This window comes from Antennarius striatus, chromosome 8 (assembly GCF_040054535.1).
Source record: "Antennarius striatus isolate MH-2024 chromosome 8, ASM4005453v1, whole genome shotgun sequence".
Lineage (NCBI taxonomy): Eukaryota > Metazoa > Chordata > Actinopteri > Lophiiformes > Antennariidae > Antennarius > Antennarius striatus.
Window position 1 is genome coordinate 10,625,399 of NC_090783.1, and position 21,401 is coordinate 10,646,799.

A 21,401-nucleotide genomic window follows, 5' to 3' on the forward strand; every position below is an offset into this window, starting at 1 on the left:
CATCGGGACAGCCTGGTGCCACCTTCACGAGCGCTGAATGATTTGACACACACACACACACACACACACACACACACACACACACACACACACACACACACACACACACACACACACACACACACACACACACACACATATAGATATATTCATACAGAGCCTACACTGTTTGCAGACCTGAGTGGGCGGTTATTGGAAGTCCTGGAAACTGGGATATTTAAAACATTCCACCACATAATGTTGAGGTATAGTCAGTGATTATGCTTGGGTCATATCATTGTTTTTTTTTTAAAAAACAACATTTTTGTTCACTGTGGCAGGTCTTAGGGGCAATATTGGCAATATTTCCCCTGCTTTACAAAACACCCGTTCCTCCTGGAGGACGACCTCCATCACAGAGTTCTCCCACCAGCAGGCAGCACATCCCGGTCTGACCAAGAACTGGCGTCGGCGAGGAACGTGAGTAAATGAATGAATGAATGATGAATGAATGAATAAAGAAATATATACATTTTATGACTCATAAAAAAACAGACGAACAAATATCCAACTGTCAAGCATGTTTAACGTCTTTGACGTGGAGCTGTTATACTTCAGAAAATAGTCGGTTTTAACTCCGTTCATTCTGTTTGTATATGCAGACACGGTTCACACACACTGACGTCACAGCGGTTTTCGTTGCAGCGAGACACACCCCGGATAGAAAAAGTTTCGGTTACAGCGTCCACACGACAACGCAGACCCGGCGTTTTCAAAAAACTTCACTTTGGCCACTGTTTTTGTTCGGATATCTGCACTGTCGTGTGGACAATGCAGATATCCAGGATATAAGCATTGTCATATTAAGTAACCGCAACAAAAAGGCCCGCTGCCTTACGCCATATTGTTTACGTGATTCCTTCTGGCAGATGCACCGTGATTGGTTGGGCGCCTTGATTGGTTGGGCGCTTGATTGACAGGTAGTGGGTGGCATTAAAATGTGACAGAGTGAGGTTTTCCAGTGAGCTTATTCAAATATATAGGTGGGGAGATGGTATTCATGTGCTTATGTGTGCCCTAAATAAGTACATGTGAATGTTTGGGTCCTAAGTTATTAAAATATTTGTGAATAAAGACAAAATGAATTAACAAACTTGAGATAAACCTGTGGTTCTGGGTTGACATACCCTGAACTTGGAAAAGCAGGGATTTTAGTTTCACAAACGCTTTTCAGGGTTAGTTTTGTTAACCCAGAGGAAGTTGTATAGAAAAACTACCATTTGCAAATAATAACAAGTTAGTCAGAGACTGCAACATCCCCCAACACCCTTGAACATTTTACCTTGACTTACACATTTTTGTGACTCCGCCTTCCTGAAAATTTTGCTTTTGGTCTTGTGATTATATCTCATCAGGTTTCAGAGATGTGTACCTAAAAAGGTATACAGTGCGCCGTCATTCTATGTGGTTAATGCCTTCCATGAACCACAAATTCCGCGATAGAGCGACAAACTATTTATTTTATTTTATTATTATGGTAATTTAAACATTTATGAACCCTCCCCATACTGATATTAAACCACCTTCTATCTGTATTACCTTTTCCCACACTCTTATAGACTGTTTAAAAGACTTTTGTGACTCACGGAAGTCCGAGACTCACAGAACGTAGCGCACTTCTGGATGCCGTCAGCCAATAGAATGCGCGTACAGTATCACATGACTGCCTTCCAAAAATCCTGCATGACGACAAAAGTTAAAATTTGACCTTGACCTACTTTTCTCAGGGTCAAGATCATCATCTCATTTTCATCCCCTTTGCTGCCCTAGTAATGTGGTTTTTGTTGAATCTTTCTACCTGCAACGGTTGTGAAGATATTTGGTGGACGAACGGGCGGATGGATGGAGGAACACACAAACACAAACATCACTGCGTCGCGGGATGTAATTAATGACAGTACAAAGCGCTACACACAGCGCTGCTGTAGATGTGAGGATGGATCAGGACATGGATGCTGGCCTTGTGGTAGCCATTCACTACTTCGCCATAGGCGAAGTAAATTCCAGAGTGGATACAAGGTTTTTAACCTGTGTAGCCACAGCGGCGTTCTTATTTTTAGGAAAAAAAAGGCTAAAACTTACTTGCGAACTTGCGAAAATCCTTGTGCGATAACATAAGAAAACAAAGTCTTTCTCTCGCTAGGCGGCACGCATTTTCGTCGTCTTCTTCTTCCTCTCTTTTAAATGTTCTGAATGTGATTGAATTTTTTTTTCAAAAAAAATGTCTTCTTCTTCTGAAACACTTTAGTGCTTTCATCTAATGTAAAATTGTAAAATGTTTGAATGTGATTAAAGTGTTTTTGCAAAAAAAAAAAAAAAAATCTTTTTCTTCTTCGTCTTCTTCGTTTTCTTCTTCGACGGCGCGCATGCCAATGGAAATAGCCGAAGTGACCCGAACGCTCCCGATATGCACTCGAGTCATGACCTCCTCTCTTCCATTGAAAAAACAAGGATTCTATTTTTACAAGCTAAACCCGCACATAGGTGTACGGACAAGGCGAGGACGATCGATCGAAAGAAAATGAGTGTTTATAGTAGATTTTGAATTAAAACTCTGATTGAACAACAAATAGTGAATGCTGAGAGGGGGTAGGAGTGGTGACAGACTGATCAGAAGGTAAATGAACGATATTATCAATACTTTTTTGTAGTCTTAGACTTTTGATCCCTATGACTGGCAGGAATAACCAGCGATGCATGTAAATGTGTATTCACCTCACTTGCTATAATGAGCAAGTAAAACTTACAAGTAAACATTGAGTAATACTAAGAATCAAATTTATTAAAAATCAAGGTGTCTAAGTCAAAGTTAAAATGTTTTCTAGTCTAAGTAAACATTGAGTAATATTTTGTATGACTGTATCTTCACATAGTGAATGCAAGTTTTCAATTGTTGAATCTCACATTTATTACTGCATAAAGTAGGATAGAAATATAGTTAAGCTTGAACTATTGATTTTAGTGTATTTTTGTAGGTAAACTGAACAGAAGATTTTGCCCTTAGAATGCACCAGAATGCAGGAAAACAACCCCATTTTCTAAAAAAGTTCCAGGGGGAGGTCCCCTGGACCCCCCCTGTAGGGAGGTATCCCTCCACCACACACACCACAACAAATGTGGTTTTACATCCTCAACAATTGAAAACTTGCATTCACTATGTGAAGATACAGTCATACAAAATATTACTCGATGTTTACTTGTAAGTTTTACTTGCCATTATAGTAAGTCGCTGTCTTGGACACAGAATGTGGCCAGGACCAGGAAATGAAGCTGCGCACGTGTACTACTTATTAGGAATGAGTGAGTACACCACTATCTGTAGTTAATAATTTTTATTAACCAATAAAATTTAACAATCTATTTTGAAGCAGGACACAATTGTTTTAATTTCACAGAAATACATTTTTTTTTAAATTTCAGTTTGAGTTTGGATGTGTAATTGCAGAGAAGTTATGTGGGTCAAACAAAGAAAACATTCAATCATTGTAGTTTTAATTTAGTGTCTTGATTTGTTTTTATCTATTCCGCCAATTTATTCTTAGATAACCCCTACTATTTATGTCATTTATTTATATCTGATTGCCCCAGCTGAAATTTTTTTTATCTTCATTTCTTCTTATTCAGTGACTGGCTAAAGCAGTCGGCAAACAATTCGAAGCCTTTTTTCCCTGTCTCTCTCTCCTTGACGGTGTGGATGCTCACTCTAATTAGTGCAACTGTTGACAGCTACTGATCAATGTTGTTCATCCTCCTACAGGGAATGAAAAACTTGTCTCAAAAGACACAACAGTAGACCTCAGTCAGCCTAGAATGTTATCAATTCAAGGAAAGAAAGTTACATAAATCAACGTGTAAATAGACCAACATCAAAGTGCTACATATTAAAACTGATATAAATAAGTCAAGTGGTCATTATGCACTATTCCATTTTTTTCATGTGTCTGGGTTTTTGTTTAATACAAATTGTTAATTTGTTGCATTCTATGTTCTATTATATTTGTGACATTATAACTCTTTATATAATACTTTTCAATCAAGTGCTGGTGCCTTCGAAGTATTTAAACTGTGCAAGCATTTTTCTGTACTCCCATGCTAAGATGGTTAACATGGTGACCATTGTACCTGGTTAAAACAATAGCATTTCCACAGTTAAAATGTGGAACGTATTGAGCTCAAGCAAACGTGCCTCACATAGATGCCACAGTCACTACACTGCATGTAGGGTTCTGCACCATGCATCTTCAGTTTGATATCACAAAAGATGCTTTTGCAAGATATATCACGACTGATTCATTTAACAACAGTTTAACATCTTGTTGTTCTTCTTCTTTTCGTTTCAGTTTTTCCCTTCAGGGGTTGCCACAGCGGATCAGTTGCATCCATCTAACCCTGTCTTCTGCATCCTCTTCTCTCACACCAAATACCTTCATGTCCTCCCTCATTACATCCATAAACCTCCTCTTTGGTCTTCATCTAGGCCTCCTGCCTGGCAGTTCAAAACTCAACATCCTTCTACCAATATATTCACTATCTCTCCTCTGGACATGTCCAAACCATCTCAGTCTGGCCTCTCTGACTTTATCTCCAAAACCTCTGTGCTGTCCCTCTGATGTACTCATTACTGATCCTATCCTTCCTGGTCACACCCAAAGAGAACCTCAACATCTTCATCTCTGCTACCTCCAGCTCTGTCTCCTGTCTTTTCCTCAGTGACACTGTCTCTAGACTAAACAACATCGCTGGTCTCACCACAGATTTGTACACCTTTCCTTTCATTTTAGCTGAAACTCTTCTATCACACATGACACCTGACACTTTTCTCCACCCATTTCATCCTGCCTGTACACGCTTCTTCACCTTCTTCCCCTGGACTGTTGACCTTCTCTTCTCCCTGTAACCTCACTCTTCCACTTGGGTCCCTCTCATTCACACACATGTACTCTGTCTTACTGCGGCTAACCTTCATTCCCTCTCGTTTCCAGGACAAACCTCCACCTCTCTAGCTTGTCCTCCACCTGTTCCCTGCTCTCAGTACAGATCCCAATGTCATCTGCAAACATTATAGTCCATGGAAATTCATGTCTAACCTCATCTGTCAGCTTGTCCATCACCATAGCAAACAGGAAGGTGCTCAGAGCTGATCCCTGGTGCAGTCCCATCTCCACCTGAACTCCTCTGTCACTGCACCGCTCTGACATACTTCTCTGTCACTCCATACTTCCTCATACTATACCTAAATCAGCGGTTCTTAACCTGGGTTCAATGGAACCCTAGGGTTCGGTGAGTCGGTCTCAGGAGTTCGGCGGAGACAGAGGTCAAGAAAAAACAACCGAAATGATGTGTCGGGTGTTTTTGCCAAACATACACAAATCACTGTGTATGTTCGACACATCGTGTCAATTCGTGATGACACACCTTCCCGTGGTACACTGGCGTTGTGCCCGGAGTGTCCCCCGCCTCACGCCCTGAGACTGCCAGGATATGCACTGGCTACCCCGCGACCTGCGTTAGCGGATTAAGCTGGTTGGAAGATGAATGAATGAATGAATGAATGACGCCTTACTTAGCCATCACTGGCTGCAGGTGATCATGCTACATTGATTAGCCTACCTGTGCTACATGGCACTTTGCGCACTTAGTAGTCGATTTATGCCTGTCATGATGGTATGTAATCTGATTGCTTTCTTAATATTTTAATTAATAGTAACTATGTTGAGCAAAAAAAGAAAGTGGTCGGACGAATATGTGCAACATGAATTTACATGTACTGTATAACGGAACGTGATGGGAGTCAGCATTCTGCATAATTTGCAATGTCAAGTTGAGCAACTCTAGTCTCGCACTGGCAAAAATAAAGGAACACTTAAGCCGCGTGGAAAACAAAAGAAACAGACTTTGCTGTGAAAATGACATTAGAATAACACTTGTCAAGGTGAAGCCATGCATATCTGAACTGGTCTCTCAATAACAACAGCAGAAGTCACACTGATTTGGAGGTAGGTAATTTCATCAGAGTTCATGCATGTCTTGATATTGTTCTTTGAAAAAGGTGACATCAATGCACAATTTCCTTTAAATACACCAGTAAAACATATACTTATGTCTTAAATTTGAAAAAAAAAAAAATTCTACTAAAGAAGGGTTCGGTGGGTTAGCAATTGAATTCAGTAGGGTTCAGTACTTCCAACAAGGTTAAGAACAACTGCCTTAAGTACTTAAAATCCTCCACCTTGAGTTCTTCTCCCTGTAACCTCACTCGTCCACTTAGGTCCCTCTTATTCACACACATGTACTCTGTCTATCCATCTGATATGACTAATTTTTTGAAATTTGAAATTTTTTGAAATGGCAGTGACAAAACAAGTATCTTTTGAAAAAGTTAATTTTTTTAAGAGTTCTCAGTAAGAGTTCTCTGTAAAAAAATAATACTGCATGTTCAGTTTTTTCTCAAGTCACCCAACACTGGTGCTAATGAAATACACAAGATATACAGTATAAGTTGGTCAATATTTTTGTGAATTCCTATCTGTGTTTGGGGATTAAAATCATACATACTGTAACCTACAACAGTCCTGCTAAATTCTAAGGAGACCTTAAACACAGCTTTGTCATAACAACAAAAACTGAAAACTAAAATATGAAGACATATTGAGTTTTAGAATTCTGGTTTAAATTTTATTTATTTTCTCATTTTTCAATACTTATTTTTAAGTTATTTTCTCATTTTTTATTATATCAGTTTTTCCTTTTTAACAAAAACAAAACATTCTAGGAACATTTACAAATGGAAATTGTCAGAACATAAAACAATGGAGCTCATAACCAGAAATAAGTGGAAGCTTTTAATACAAAGGTTAGCCTATTTAATCTTTAACCTACGAATTGATTGTCACAACCATATGAATCAATACAAACATACTCTGTATACCACTATTTATACTGAAAAGAGATGAAAAAGATGACATGAGAAGAGGAGAGGCTGAGGATGAACTGGATGAAAAGTATTTGCTGCTTTCTGACAACTTCAAAGTTTGATGTAACAGAGTCATTAAAAGTGAGCAAAACATGCCGCTTGGCATCTTTGTACTTACCAACATTACTTTTTTCCTCCTCTCTCTGCTTCTTTCTGTCTTGTGAAACCTGGTGATTTAAAAAGGAAATTATCAATAATTAATGAGGTGATTGTAATGAGACAGGATGGCCACATGAGTGGTGTAAAGCTGACAATCGAACACAATCTGTACCAGTTAACAGCTGCAGATCTGGTTCTCTTCGGCTTACCTCCGGAGTCCTTCAGGGATCAACATTAGGCCTCCTTTTATTTAATCTTTATATCAATGATTTGCCTCCTGTTTGTCCTAACGCTGAATGCTTTTTATGAACCCATTTTTTTTGGTCGCTCTTAATACACTGTTGTTGTTAAACTCATAACAACAATGTCCTGTGTCACAGCTTGGTTGAAGGAGTGTTGTCTACAGCTAAATGTTTCTAAAACTGTAGGCATGTACTGTATTTCACCAAAACAAATAGAGCATCACCTGACCCTGACATACATGTTAATGGGCAAAAAATCCAAATCGTCAAAAAAATCAAATTAAATCTCCCAAATTGCTGCAGAATTTGAAATGAATTGTTCCCTGAAGCCGCAAAAACGTACATGTATTCAGTGATTTTCATCCACTTCTACTATTTCCTAACCAGTTGGTCCGAGGGTGGTCAGAGTGCAAAAAAACAATTGAAAGCTTTGTACAAACAAGCAATTCAAGTTATGGATAAAAAACCTAGGCACTATCATCACTGTGCAATTTAAAACAAAACAAAACAAAACAGCCTTTTAGACTGGGACAGTCTTCACACATTTACAGATTTGAATCAGATTTATAAAGTACTGCATGATTTGGCTCCAGATCTTCTGGTAGAGTTCATCAGCCAAAGAAACAGCTCTGAGCGGGTCACTTGAGGCTCTGTCAGACGTGACTGTTTCATTTATCTGTGCAGGAGCACTTTCAGTAAGTCGGCCTGGTCAGTCAGGAGTGCTAGTGAGTGGAACTCATTACATGAGGAGGTTAAACTACTTACAAGACCTTCACAAAAAAATTCAAAATGTGGCTTATCAACTCCCATAGCTTATCACACATCATACCTGACACTTTCCTCCACCTGTACCATCCTGCCTGCACACGCTTCTTCACCTCTTTTCCACACTCTCTATTGCTCTGCACTGTTGACCCTAAGTACTAAACCCCTTCTAACCCTAACCCCTTCTAGCCCCTTCTAACCCTAACACCTTCTCACCCCTTCTTACCCTAACACCTTCTAACCCTAACACCTTCTAGACAGATGAAGTTAGACAGGAATCTCCATGGACTATGATGTTTGCAGATGACATTGTTATCTGCAGTGAGAGCAGGTAACAGGTGGAGGAGAAGCTAGAGAGGTGGAGATTTGTCCTGGAAAGGAGAGGAATTACGGTTAGCTGCAGTAAGACAGAGTACATGTTTATGACTGAGAGGGACTCAAGTGGTAGAGTGAGGTTGCAGGGAGAAAAGATAAAGAAGGTGGAGGATTTCAAGTACTTAGGGTCAAAAGTCCGGAGCAATGGAGAGTGTGGAAAAGAGGCGAAGAAGCGTGTACAGGCAGGATGGAATGGGTGGAGAAAAGTGTCAGGTGTCATGTGTGATAGAAGAGTTTCAGCTAAAATGAAAGGAAAGGTGTACAAAACTGTGGTGAGACCAGCAATGACAGACAGTGTCACTGATAAAAAGACAGGAGACAGAGCTGGAGGTAGCAGAGATGAAGATGCTGAGGTTCTCTCTGGGAGTGACCAGGAAGGATAGGATCAGGAGTGAGTACATCAGAGGGACAGCACATGTTAGAGGTTTTGGAGATAAAGTCAGAGAGGCCAGACTGAGATGGTTTGGACATGTCCAGAGGAGAGATAGTGAATATATTGGTAAAAGGATGCTGAGTTTTTAACTGCCAGGCAGGTGACCTAGAGGAAGACCAAAGGGGAGGTTTATAGATGTAGTGAAAGAGGACATGAAGGTAGTTGGTGTGAGAGAAGAGGATGCAGAAGACAGGGGTTAGATGGAGGCAACTGATCCGCTGTGGCATATTCATTCATTCATTCATTCATTTCCCAACCCGCTAAATCCGCTAACGCAGGTCGCGGGGTAGCCAGTGCCTATCCTGGCAGTCTCAGGGCGTGAGGCGGGGGACACTCCGGGCACGACGCCAGTGTACCGTGGAGCCACATACAAACAACACGCACTCACTCCTATGGTCAATTTGGGACCGGCCAATTAACCTGAAGCGCATGCTTTTGGAGGTGGGAGGAAGCCGGAGAGCCCGGAGGGAACCCACGCAGGCACGGGTAGAGCATGCGAACTCCGCACAGAGCGGGACTCGAACCCGGGTCCGCCGTGTTGTGAGGCAGCAGCGCTAACCACTGCGCCACCGTGCCGCCCCCTGTGGCATATTATTTACGGTAATTTAAACAAATTAATAGAATTTTTATGAACCCTCCCCATACTGATATTAAACCACCTTCTATCTGTTTTACCATTTCCCACACTCCTACCGACTGTTTAAATCACTTCTGTGAGGCAACTGATTCGCTATGGCGACCCCTGACTGGAAAAGCCGAAAGACAAGAAGAGGAGTGGAGATATATTAGACCATCTATAGGTTGCAAAAGAGCTGATCAGAGCTCTTCCAATGCATTCAAAGCATGAGTGAAACACGAAAATCTGACATTTACAGCACATTTAAAAACTTTTTTTTCTTCCATCTCATCCAGTATGAGCTATTCAGAGATATACCAGTTAAGGTATCACTATTTGCCATTGTACCTCATGGTACCACTGAGAGCAAGTTATCAAAAACAGCTTTATGAATTAGTATTTCAGGGGAGGAGAAACATTGCATATATTCCAAGCTTGATGTTTTTATTAAGGTTTATTATGTTTTTTGTTTTTTTAATTTCACAGATGCTTTGTGTATAAGAAAAGGTCTTTATTTTGTAATTATACATACATACATCTTCCAACCCGCTTAATCCGCTAACGCAGGTCGCGGGGTAGCCAGTGCCTATCCTGGCAGTCTCAGGGCGTGAGGCGGGGGACACTCCGGGCACGACGCCAGCGGAGCCACATAGAAACAAACAACCACTCACACACTCACTCCTATGGTCAATGTGGGACCGGCCAATCAACCTGAAGCGCATGCTTTTGGAGGTGGGAGGAAGCCGGAGAACCCGGAGAGAACCCACGCAGACACGGGGAGAGCATGCAAACTCTTTTGTAATTATAATTTTTATATTTATTCACGAGAAGTAGCATATTCATATTCATGCTCCCAAAAGATGTCCATTGGATATAGCAGATCCAACCATGTTTAATGCATGGAGCATTTTAACGTTACCTGTATGTAAAGAAGAGCCTTAAATCATTTAATTTTATACCAGCAAGATCATCATTAAAAGATGGGAAAATCTGGTAAATGCAAAAGAACCCACCAGACAGAATATCTCAGAATTAATGGGGTTAACTGGTAACAGGTTAGAAGCTGAGCAGGCTGAGTCTTTCTTAATCAAAAATGGGCAGGGGTTCACTACAGTATTCCCTCGCTTCAAGATGTGCGACTTCACCACATTGCGAATTTTTAAAAGATTTACAAGGGAGAGAGCGAGAGGCGAGGAGCACATGTCTCCCATGAGCTGTTGTCATCTGACAGCATCTGTGTGTGCTCTGCGTTCTGATACAGTTCTTCCTGCAAGTTTACTTTTGCATTGTGAAGTGGAATTTTTTTCTTTTCAAAACCCTTGCAATGGCTCTAAAATATGCAACAAAAAGGTAATACAGATATAAGGTGGTTGAATATTAATATGGGTAGTGTTCATAAATGTTTAAATTATATGTAAATAATAAAATAAATATTTTGTCACTTCTTCTTTTCCTTTCGGCTTTTCCCTTCAGGGGTCGCCACAGCGAATCAATTTCCTCCATCTAGCCCTGTCCTTTGAATCCTCTTCTCTCACACCACCTTCATGTCTTCCCTCATTACATCCATAAACCTCCTCTTTGGTCTTCCTCTAGGCCTCCTGCCTGGCAGTTCAAAACTCAGGCATCCTTTTACCAATATATTCACTATCTCTCCTCTGGACATGTCCAAACCATCTCAGTCTGGCCTCTCTGACTTTATCTCCAAAACCTCTAACATGTGCTGTCCCTCTGATATACTCATTCCTGATCCTATCCTTCCTGGTCACTCCCAGAGAGAACCTCAGCATCTTCATCTCTGCTACCTCCATCTCTGTCTCCTGTCTTTTCCTCAGTGACACTGTCTCTAGGCCAAACAACATCGCTGGTCTCACCACAGTTTTGTACACCTTTCCTTTCATTTTAGCTGAAACTCTTCTATCACACATCACACCTGACACTTTCCTCCACCCGTTCCATCCTGCCTGGACACGCTTCTTCACCTCTTTTCCACACTCTCCATTGCTCTGGACTGTTGACCCTAAGTACTTAAAATCCTCCACCTTCTTGATCTCTTCTCCCTCTAACCTCACTCTTCCACTTGGGTCCCTCTCATTCACACACATGTGCTCTGTCTTACTGCGGCTAACCTTCATTCCTCTCCTTTCCAGGACAAACCTCCACTTCTCTAGCTTCTCCTCCACCTGTTCCCTGCTCTCACTACAGATCACAATGTCATCTGCAAACAGGAAGTCATAGGTTTGATTCGCATCTTTGATTTGGCAAAAGTTTTACGCCGGATGCCCTTCCTGACGCAACCCTCTGTATTTATCCGGGCTTGGGACCGGCACAATAAGACACTGGCTTGTGTCCTCTTGCGGCTACATTGTCACTATACCGCAGATTTGAGTTTTTCATGGTTTGTCCTGAACACATTAACCGTGAGTAACGAGGAATCACTGTACAGCATGGTTCCATAGTAAGAGTCTGGGCACTAAACTGGCCTGTCCGTAGGCTTGTCTTGCTACCCATTGAAAATATTTGGTGCATTATGAAATGTGAAATACAACAAAGGGACCCTGAACTCCTTAGGTACATAAAACTCTATAAGGCAGCACAGAGAAAACACTCCAAATCCAAGATGACAGCAATTAGTCTCCTCAGTTCTCAAATGCATAGAGTATTGTAAAAGGAGTGGTGATGCAACAAAGCAGTCATCATGACTCTATCTAGACTTGAGTTGCATCACTGACATCAAGTCCTAACTCAAGATACAGTTTTCAAAAATCCGTAATTTTTGTTTCTCAACATTTTTAATGTACTTTAGACTATTTTCAGTTACTTGTGTAATACTTATTAATGACAGCCTCTTTTCTGCATCCTCCTCTTTAACACCAACTGCCCTCATGCTCACTACATCCATCCATCTCTGAGGTCTTCTTCTTGACCTTTGCCTGCCAGCTCCATCCTCAGCACGCTTTTACCAATATACTCATAATCTCTCCTTTGGATGTGTCAAAAAAAAATCAAAGTATCATTTCTCTAACTTTGTCTCCAAAACATCTCACCTTGGCGGTTCTTTTGATGAATTCATTTGTGATCCTATCCAACTTTTTCCACTCCTAGAGAGAGCTTCAGCAACGCAGGTGTATCTTCATTAATTATTCCACAGCTCTACAGACCACAATACAATGGAAATCATTACCTTTCATTTGTCCTTGGATACTTTGTCACTTGTCAACTATGGAAATCTGCAATAATAATAAAAACAAAAACAAAAATAAAAGAACAAGCAAAATCAGTTTGTGATACCCAATGAACAGGGGGCTTGACTAAATATTGAGTGGAAAATAGTGTCTTTTATTGGTTCATTTATCTACATCAATGAGTCCAAATTATGAAATCAAACAGCTGAGCAGGCCTTCCATGTGGGGTCAAAGCAGCAATAAACAGCTGTAGACAAATTACACCAAAATATGACTGTAGTAAGAAGCAAGTAGATTTCTCGTTAGAGATTAGGATCATATGTTGACTAGAAAAGCTTTAAAGTACCTTGTAGCCTTTTGCAAACACCCTGATGATGCTGAAAATAATATACATGAATAGAATATGACATCATCAAAGAAACACTATGTCCTTTGGTGTCAGTGTTTCTTTTTCTCCTGGTGTTTATCCAGTATTCATTATGTAATGCCTGAGCAGTGGATATGTGTAATTTCCTCAGGGATTAATAAAGTATCTATCTATCTATCTATCTATCTATCTATCTATCTATCTATCTATCTATCTATCTCAATGAAAAACAATGTCTCACGATGAAATCAGGCCAACGAGAACATATGAGGAAAAAAAATTGTCAAGAAATACACAAAAAGAAGAATGAAATGAAAGTGTGAAAACAATGTCAAAAGTATACCGTTTGCGATCAGTACACATGAAAAGCAACATCTCTGTAATATGATGCAATCCCATACTTTCACTATACTTCAGTGATCTGAATGAAAATATAAAAGAAAAAACCTTTCCAACTTCCTTTACAGATTCATCCAACCACTTCAAAGAATATATGATTTTCCCGTCTCTATTCATCCTATACAACTTTGTTGAATGTAGTTCATTTGTGGGTGGAGACGTTTTCCCTAATCTTTTCATTGTGATCATCATCATCCCACTTTTAAAACTAGCTTTCTTATATGAAAATCAAAACTTTGCTATTTTATGCTGCATTAGAGACATTCTTTTCCATGGTTCAGGCCTGCCTCTATTCTTTTTTATTTGAATTTTATTGTCTCATGTTTATTTTATTTTTCATTTCTATAAATATTTGTCATTACCTGTATTTAGTTTATTTCTTGTTTCATGTTCATTGTCAGTCGGTTGCTTTCTACCCATTTGAGATTGTCTGTTTCCCACCTGTTTACCAATGTCTTTTTACTTGTGTTTTTAAGTTTGTCTGTTTGCATTGGATTCATTCACTCATTATTGGATTGTGATAGATAGACAGTCAGACAGACAGACAGACAGACAGACAGACAGATTCACCTCACAGTCATCCACTGTCAGCTCCAAATACACACACCAAATGGCAGTGAAACATCACATTTGGATTTCTGAGACCAACTGAAGAGTAACTAGAGGAAAAACAACTCAGGCACAGACTGAATGAGCTGAAGAGGGAGGTACAGTACAGTACTGACTGTAATTCAACTTCAACCTCCTTAGTAAGTGAGTAAAGGTGAAATTTATAATCAATGAAAACAGGCAAGGGAATTATACTGTGGCACTGTGGGGAAGGGAGACTGACAACACTTCATGGCCAGTAAATTAGATGAGCAGTAAAAAGGTATAGTAGGTCAGCAGGTATGGCTTGAAGCCTCAAATCAGAAAAGCTGAAAAACGACAACTGTAGATGAACAAATCCACACTATTTTTTTTCCTAAAGAAAACACACTTTTGCTGCCTGGTTTCCTTAAAGACTCAAAGATAATACCACATTAAACTCAATGTTTAAAGACTCTGACTAGTATGTAGTAACAATGTCACCAAACTTGTGTTAATCAGGATACAGAGCGCATAAATGATAGACATCAATGGACTTTTGATTAATGTCAGGTTAATACACATCAATATATCATGTAGTGACATGGTCATGTCTTTTTGATTTATGTTCCACACCTAGGTATAACATTTTAAGAACCCTGATGTCTACTAATTCAATGTGAAATGCTGATTATTGCTAATCAATATCTTAGCCTTTTCAACACACACACACACACACACACACACACACACACACACACACACACACACACACACACACACACACACACACACACACACACAGACACACACACACACACACACACACACACACACACACACACACACACACACACACACACACACACACACACACACACACACACACACTATCTACAGTAACAGATCAGCTCAGCAAAATCATTAAACATGAATCATTGTTGCAGTTTAAAGAAACAGGTGGTGTTTTCCCCCCTGGGACAGTACTGTTGAATATAGTACTGTACTTTTCAATATGTACCACCAGTGGTGTCGCTGTTGCACTGATGCTCTCTGTGCCACCTGTGTTTTCTAATGCTGTAGCACTTCCGGTTCAGGTGTGTGTGAGATTATTGTTATTGATGCTGAGTGTGTAGCTCCTGCTACAAGCTAGTAAAAGCTCTGCTAAATAACAATAGGTTATGGGCCCAGATCGTCGCTAAAAAGCTGTTGTACACGGTTGTGTGGGATAAACAGTGTTGTGGAATTCACAATGGAGGATAAGCTGTTTATTGACCGGCTGAACGGACCAGAGAACTGGGCAACATGGAAGTTTCAAATGGAACACTTGCTAAAGGCTAAAGGACTATGGGGTATGTTAATGGAGACAGAAACGCTTTCAAGATGCTAACGCAGCAGCACAAGCTGAGTTCGCTAGACGGAGAGAGAAAGCATTCTTTATGTTGGTGCTGAACGTAAGTACACCCCAGTTATACCTGATAACAAGCTGCCAGACTCCCAAAGAGGCGTGGACCACGCTGAAAGCCCATTTTGAGAGAGACACCTTGGCAAATAAACTGTTTCTAAAGAAAAGATATTTCCGATGTGAAATGATGGAAGGAGATGCCTTAACTGATCATTTGAAACAGATGAAGGAGCTAACTGATCAGCTAGCAGCAATTGGATCTGTAATTGAAGAGGAAGATCAAATTGTAACACTGTTGGGCAGTTTACCACCAAGCTATGCTACAATTGTCACTGCACTAGAAACAAAGATTGACAACCTGACACTGAAGTTTGTTCAGCAAGCATTAAAAAATGAAGAGCAAAAGCGGGTAAATGCTAATGGTTCAAGTGGTGCTATGCCAGGTGCTGGTGCATCAGCCATGTCATCACAATTTCAAGGAAATGTGCGGGATAGCTCCAAGTCAGTGGGAGCGTGGTAGACAAAAGCACGTGGAAAGGCTATAAATGTGGGAAAGAAGGCCACATAAAGCGTGACTGTCCAAGCTTAAAAAATAAGACAAAAAGGAAAATTCACAAGGCTAAAAACATGACATGTGAAGATGAGGAAGATTCCTCTGAAAGTACTTTTGTAGTCAGAGAGGCTAGCACTGACAGACCACGACAGGTTGAATGGATAATTGATTCTTGAGCATCAAAACACATGACCTGTGATAAAGACATTCTCCAAGGATACCAGCAATTCTCAAAAGCACAGTCTGTGAAACTAGGTGACGGCAGTGTTGTTGATGGCCTAGGAATTGGAAATGTCAACATGAAAATGACTTTCAAATTAAGTCATGTAAAAAATGCCACAATGTACTGTACCAAAGCTGTCTGGGAATTTATTTTCAGTGGGAGCAACTACCAAAAAAGGGAATATAGTGCAGTTCAGAAAGTCTCGCTGCTACATACGTGGAAAAGATAGAAAATTAAAAGGAATGGGAACACAAAGAGCTGATGGACTGTACCAGCTAGACATTGAAGGAAGCGAATCTGTCTGTCACAGTGCATCAGTGGCTGCCAGCCTGTGGCACCAGCGCCTAGGTCACACCACAAAACAAGGAGTTAAAAGATCTGGTAAATGGAGTAGACTTCTCCACAGAGAAAGAGATTCCCTTCTGTGAAGGATGCGTGGAAGGCAAATTAGCTAAAAAGCCATTCAAGTCGATTGGAGGAATCTGTTCCAAACGCAAGATGCAACTGATTCATAGTGATGTCTGTGGTCCCATGCAGACTGAGTCAATGAGTGGAGCAAAATACTTTGTTACTTTCATTGATGACTATTCAAGATGCTGCAAGGTATACTTCATGAAACAGAAGAATGAGGTGCTAAACAAGTTCAAGGAATTTGAGAGAACATTCTCAAATGAGTGTGGCTTGAACGTTGCAAGGCTAAGAACTGACAATGGCGGGGAGTACACCTCAAAGGAGTTTCAAGAATATTTGAAGACTCAAGGTATCCACCATGAAATGACTGTACCTCACTCACCACAGCAAAATGGTGTTGCGGAAAGAAAAAACAGGACATTAGTTGAAGCAGCTAGAAGCATGCTGTCACATGCAAAGTTGTCGAAGATGTTCTGGGCAGAGGCCGTAGCCACCGCAGCGTACATACAGAACAGGCTGCCGACAGCTGTTCTAAAGGAAGAGACGCCATATGAGAGATGGTTTGGAAAGAAACCTAACATGAGTCACATGAAGGTATTTGGCTGTATTGCTTATGCACATGTCCCAGATGAAGAGAGAAGGAAACTGGACAAAAAGGCTGTAAAGCTTCGTTTTGTAGGTTATGCAAACAATGCCAAAGGCTATCGCCTGTATGATGAAGAGAAGAGAAGGTTTCTAATTCGTCGTGATGTCATCTTTGATGAATCAAACTTTGACTGGAAACAGGAAGTGAAAGTACCCTGTTCAGAGAACGAGATAAGCATGAAAACAGATGAGAGTGAAACACAATATGATGCAGTCACTGCTGATACCAGCCCTGTTAGAGGAAGCGGCAGAATCAGAAATAGCCAAGGAGATATGGATATGATGAGTTTGCTGATTTAATGACTGTTGATCATCATGCCAATATGTGTCGTGTGACAGAGCCAATCACACTAAAAGAAGCATTGGAGAATCCCATTGCAAAAGAATGGCAGGAGGCGGCTGACCTGGAATTATGAGTCTCTGCTGGAAAATGAGACTTGGGACTTAGTGGATTTACCAAGAGAAAGAAAAGCAGTAAGATCGAGATGGGTGAGTCAAGCATCATAGTGATGGAAGAGTGGAACAATACAAGTGTAGGCTCGTTGCCAAGGGCTACTCACAGTTGTATGGTGCTGACTATTATGAAACCTTTTCACCAGTTGTACGTTTCAGCTCTATTCGTACATTACTGTCCTTTGCTATTCAAAACAATCTACATGTACACCAGATGGATGTTGTAACTGTATGGTTACTTAATGGTTACTTGGAAGAGGAAATCTACATGCAGCAACCAGAGGGCTACATAAAACCAGGGCAGGAACACCTGGTGTGTAAGCTGAAAAAATCAATCTATGGATGAAGCAGTCTCCTCGCTGCTGGAGCAAGGCTTTCACAGAGTTCATGATAGAAATTGGATTCAAACAAATCACATCAGACCCCTGCGTGTTTGTGAGATTAAGACAAGAGTTTGAGATACTAGCAGTCTACGTGGATGATCTCATTCTGATAACAGAGTCAACTGAAAGCATTGAACGAGCTCAAGGTGGATCTCAAGGAGCGCTACAAGATGAAGGACATGGGTGAGCTGTCCTATATACTGGGCATCTCTGTGATTCAAGATAAAGAAAAGAACTGTGTCATTCTTCATTAGAAGCATTACATTGAAGCCATACTTCAGAAATATGGAATGGATAATGCAAATCCTGTAGCAACACCTGCTGATGCCAACGTCAAGTTGAAGAAGAATGATGGTGTTAGTAAGCCAGTGGATCAAAACATATCAGTCAATGGTAGGAAGTCTGCTGTATGCTGCAATGGCAACAAGACCAGAAATAGCTCAAGCAGTGAGTGCTGTGTCAACTGCTCTCAGGTATGAGCAGTCATCCTCTGGAGCTTTGACTGGATTCTCGGACGCAGACTGGGCTCGAGATCAGGATGATCGTCGCTCAACTACAGGCAACATTTTTCTACTGAATGGAGGAGCAATGAGCTGGCTCAGCAGGAAACAACCAACAGTTGCACTTTCAACAGCAGAAGCCGAGTACATCGCACTGTCAAGCCGCTCAAGAAGGAATCTGGCTGAGACGATTACTGAGTGATCTCGGATTGGAGTCTATGTCCACAGTGATCCTGGAAGACAACCAAGGAGCCATCGTAATCGCGAAGAATCCTGTGAACCACTCTAGGACCAAGCACATTCGCTATCACTACATTCGTGAATGTGTGCAGAATGGACAAATACAACTGCAATATTGTCCAACAAATGCCATGAAAGCAGATATATTGACCAAGCCACTGACCAAACAAAGGTTTGAATGTCTCAGGGGAGAGATTGGACTTTTCCCTGTTCAATTAGAATAGGTGTTTGTGCTTGACAGGTGTACGCCGAACGCTGCCTGATCAATACAGGTTTGAGAAATGTGAAAAAGAGTTCCAGAACATAAAAAAAAGGGAAAACAAAGAGCATTGTGAAAAAGAGTTCCAGATAAAAGTAATGTAAACACCAGTATTTGAGAAAGGAAAAATGAAAGTTTTTGTTGTTGTTTAGAATTTATTGACAGTTTTGTGAAGGAGAGCACACGCTGTGATATTATTTAGAGGAGCTTAATACTAATTGAAAAGGTAAGTGGGAGTGTTGAATTTAGTACTGTACTTTTCAATATGCACCGCTAGTGGTGTCGCTGTTGCACTGATGCTCTCTGTGCCACCTGTGTTTTCTAATGCTGTAGCACTTCCGGTTCAGGTGTGTGTGAGATTATTGTTATTGATGCTGAGTGTGTAGCTCCTGCTAGAAGCTAATAAAAGCTCTTCTAAATAACAATAAGTACTTCTACTGTTTCAGCCCCACAGTCTTACTGGTGGATATACATTCAAACACCAGGACAACAAAGTACACTCACTGAATGTGGTTTTGAATGTCTATGTATTTTGTAACTCACTATAGTAAGAAGTAACACACTGGTAACTTGATATACTAAATATAACATCCATCCACCTCTACTGCTTATCCTGGACCGGATCGAGCTTCTAGGTATGTTCCTATTCACAGTATCAATTAGGAGTAGAATCAGTAGTGGAATAGTTACTGTCCATGTGAAAATTTCAACCCTCCCACCCCATCGCTCAACATAGTTGAAAAGTTCCCACTCGTAATTCTAATGTGCTCTGTTCATAGTGCAATTTCTTTTCCGTCTGAAAGGATTCAATTATGTGTTGAAATGTTTTATGCTCTGCGAAGCAAATTTTGGTAATGTCTCTGAGCACATAACACTACAAACAATAATGAAAGCTGCCGAAGGCATCACTTGCTTCTGTACAGGCCATACCTTACAAACAGCACTTATACTTTATTTTCATTTTAACTTATCAATCCATCCATTTTCTTATAGACGAGACAACTACAGTCACTACAGATGGAAACAGAAAGTTTCATTTGATTGATTATCAATTTTGTTATCAGTCGTGAAAGGCAGGTGATATTTGGGCATTATGTATAAAATAAATAAATAAATAAATAACAAATAACTCATCCCAGAGCTGCCACCTTATCGTGATGGGGGAGTTTGAATACCCGAATTATCCCAGGAGCTATGTTGCCAGGGGCTTTATGCCCCTGCTAGGGTCTCCCTTGGCAAACAGGTCCTGGGTGATGAGCCAGACGAAGAGCAGCACAAAAACCGGGTCTGGGAGGAGTTCGGACAGGCCATGGAGGAAGACTATCGGTCAGCCTTGAAGAAATTCTGGCAAACCATTTGGTACCTCAGGAGGGGGAAGCAGTGCACAGCCAACACTGTTTACAGTAGAGGCGGAGAGCTGCTGACCTCGACTGAGGATATTGTCGGGCGGTGGAAAGAATACTTCGAGGATCTCCTCAATCCCGCTGCCATGTCTTACACAGAGGGAGTAGAGGCTGAGGTCTTAGAGGTGGACTCGTTCATCACCCAAGCTGAAGTCACCGAGGTGGTTGCCAAACTCTTTGGTGACAAAGCACCGGGGGTGGATGAGATTCGCCCTGAGTACCTCAAGTTTCTGGATGTGCAGGGAGTGTCATGGTTGACTCGTCTCTGTAACATCGCATGGAAGCCAGGGACAATACCTCTGGATTGGCAGACCGGGGTGGTGGTCCCTCTTTTCAAAAAGGGGGACCGGAGGGTGTGTTCCAACTATAGGGGGATCACACTCCTTAGCCTCCCGGGGAAAGTCTATTTCAGGGTACTTGGACCTACAGTCGAACCGCGGATTCAGGAAGAACAATGTGGTTTTTGTCCCAGTTATGGAACACTGGACCAGCTCTACACTCTCCATCGAGTGCTCGAGGGTTCATGGCAGTTTGCCCAACCAGTCCACATGTGTTTTGTAAACCTGGAGAAGGCACTCGATCGTGTCCCTCGTGGCATGTTGTGGGGAGTGCTTCGGGAGTATGGGTTCGCATTGCCAGCAGTAAGTCAGACCTGTTCCGGGTGCATGTTGGACTCTGGGAGGGCTGCCCTCTATCACCCGTTCTGTTCATAATCTTTATGGACAGAATTTCTAGGCGCAGCCAGGGTCCGGAGGGGACCAAAGGATTTCATCTCTGATTTTTGCAGACGATGTTGTCCTGTTGGCCTCATCAAAACTGGACCTTCAGCGTGCACTGAGATGGTTTGCAGCCAAGTGTGACGCGAGCGG

At 41.2% G+C, this 21,401-nt stretch overlaps 1 protein-coding gene across 1 annotated transcript in view; it reads right to left on the reverse strand.

Annotated features, from left to right (window-relative positions):
- Positions 1 to 21,401, reverse strand: part of LOC137600858 (protein phosphatase 1 regulatory subunit 29-like) — a 221,157-nt gene that overhangs the window by 47,152 nt on the left and 152,604 nt on the right. The window contains exon 3 of the mRNA XM_068322721.1: positions 7,131 to 7,179. The gene's annotated coding sequence lies outside the window, so the exon portion shown is untranslated. The remainder of the gene's footprint in view (positions 1 to 7,130; positions 7,180 to 21,401) is intronic.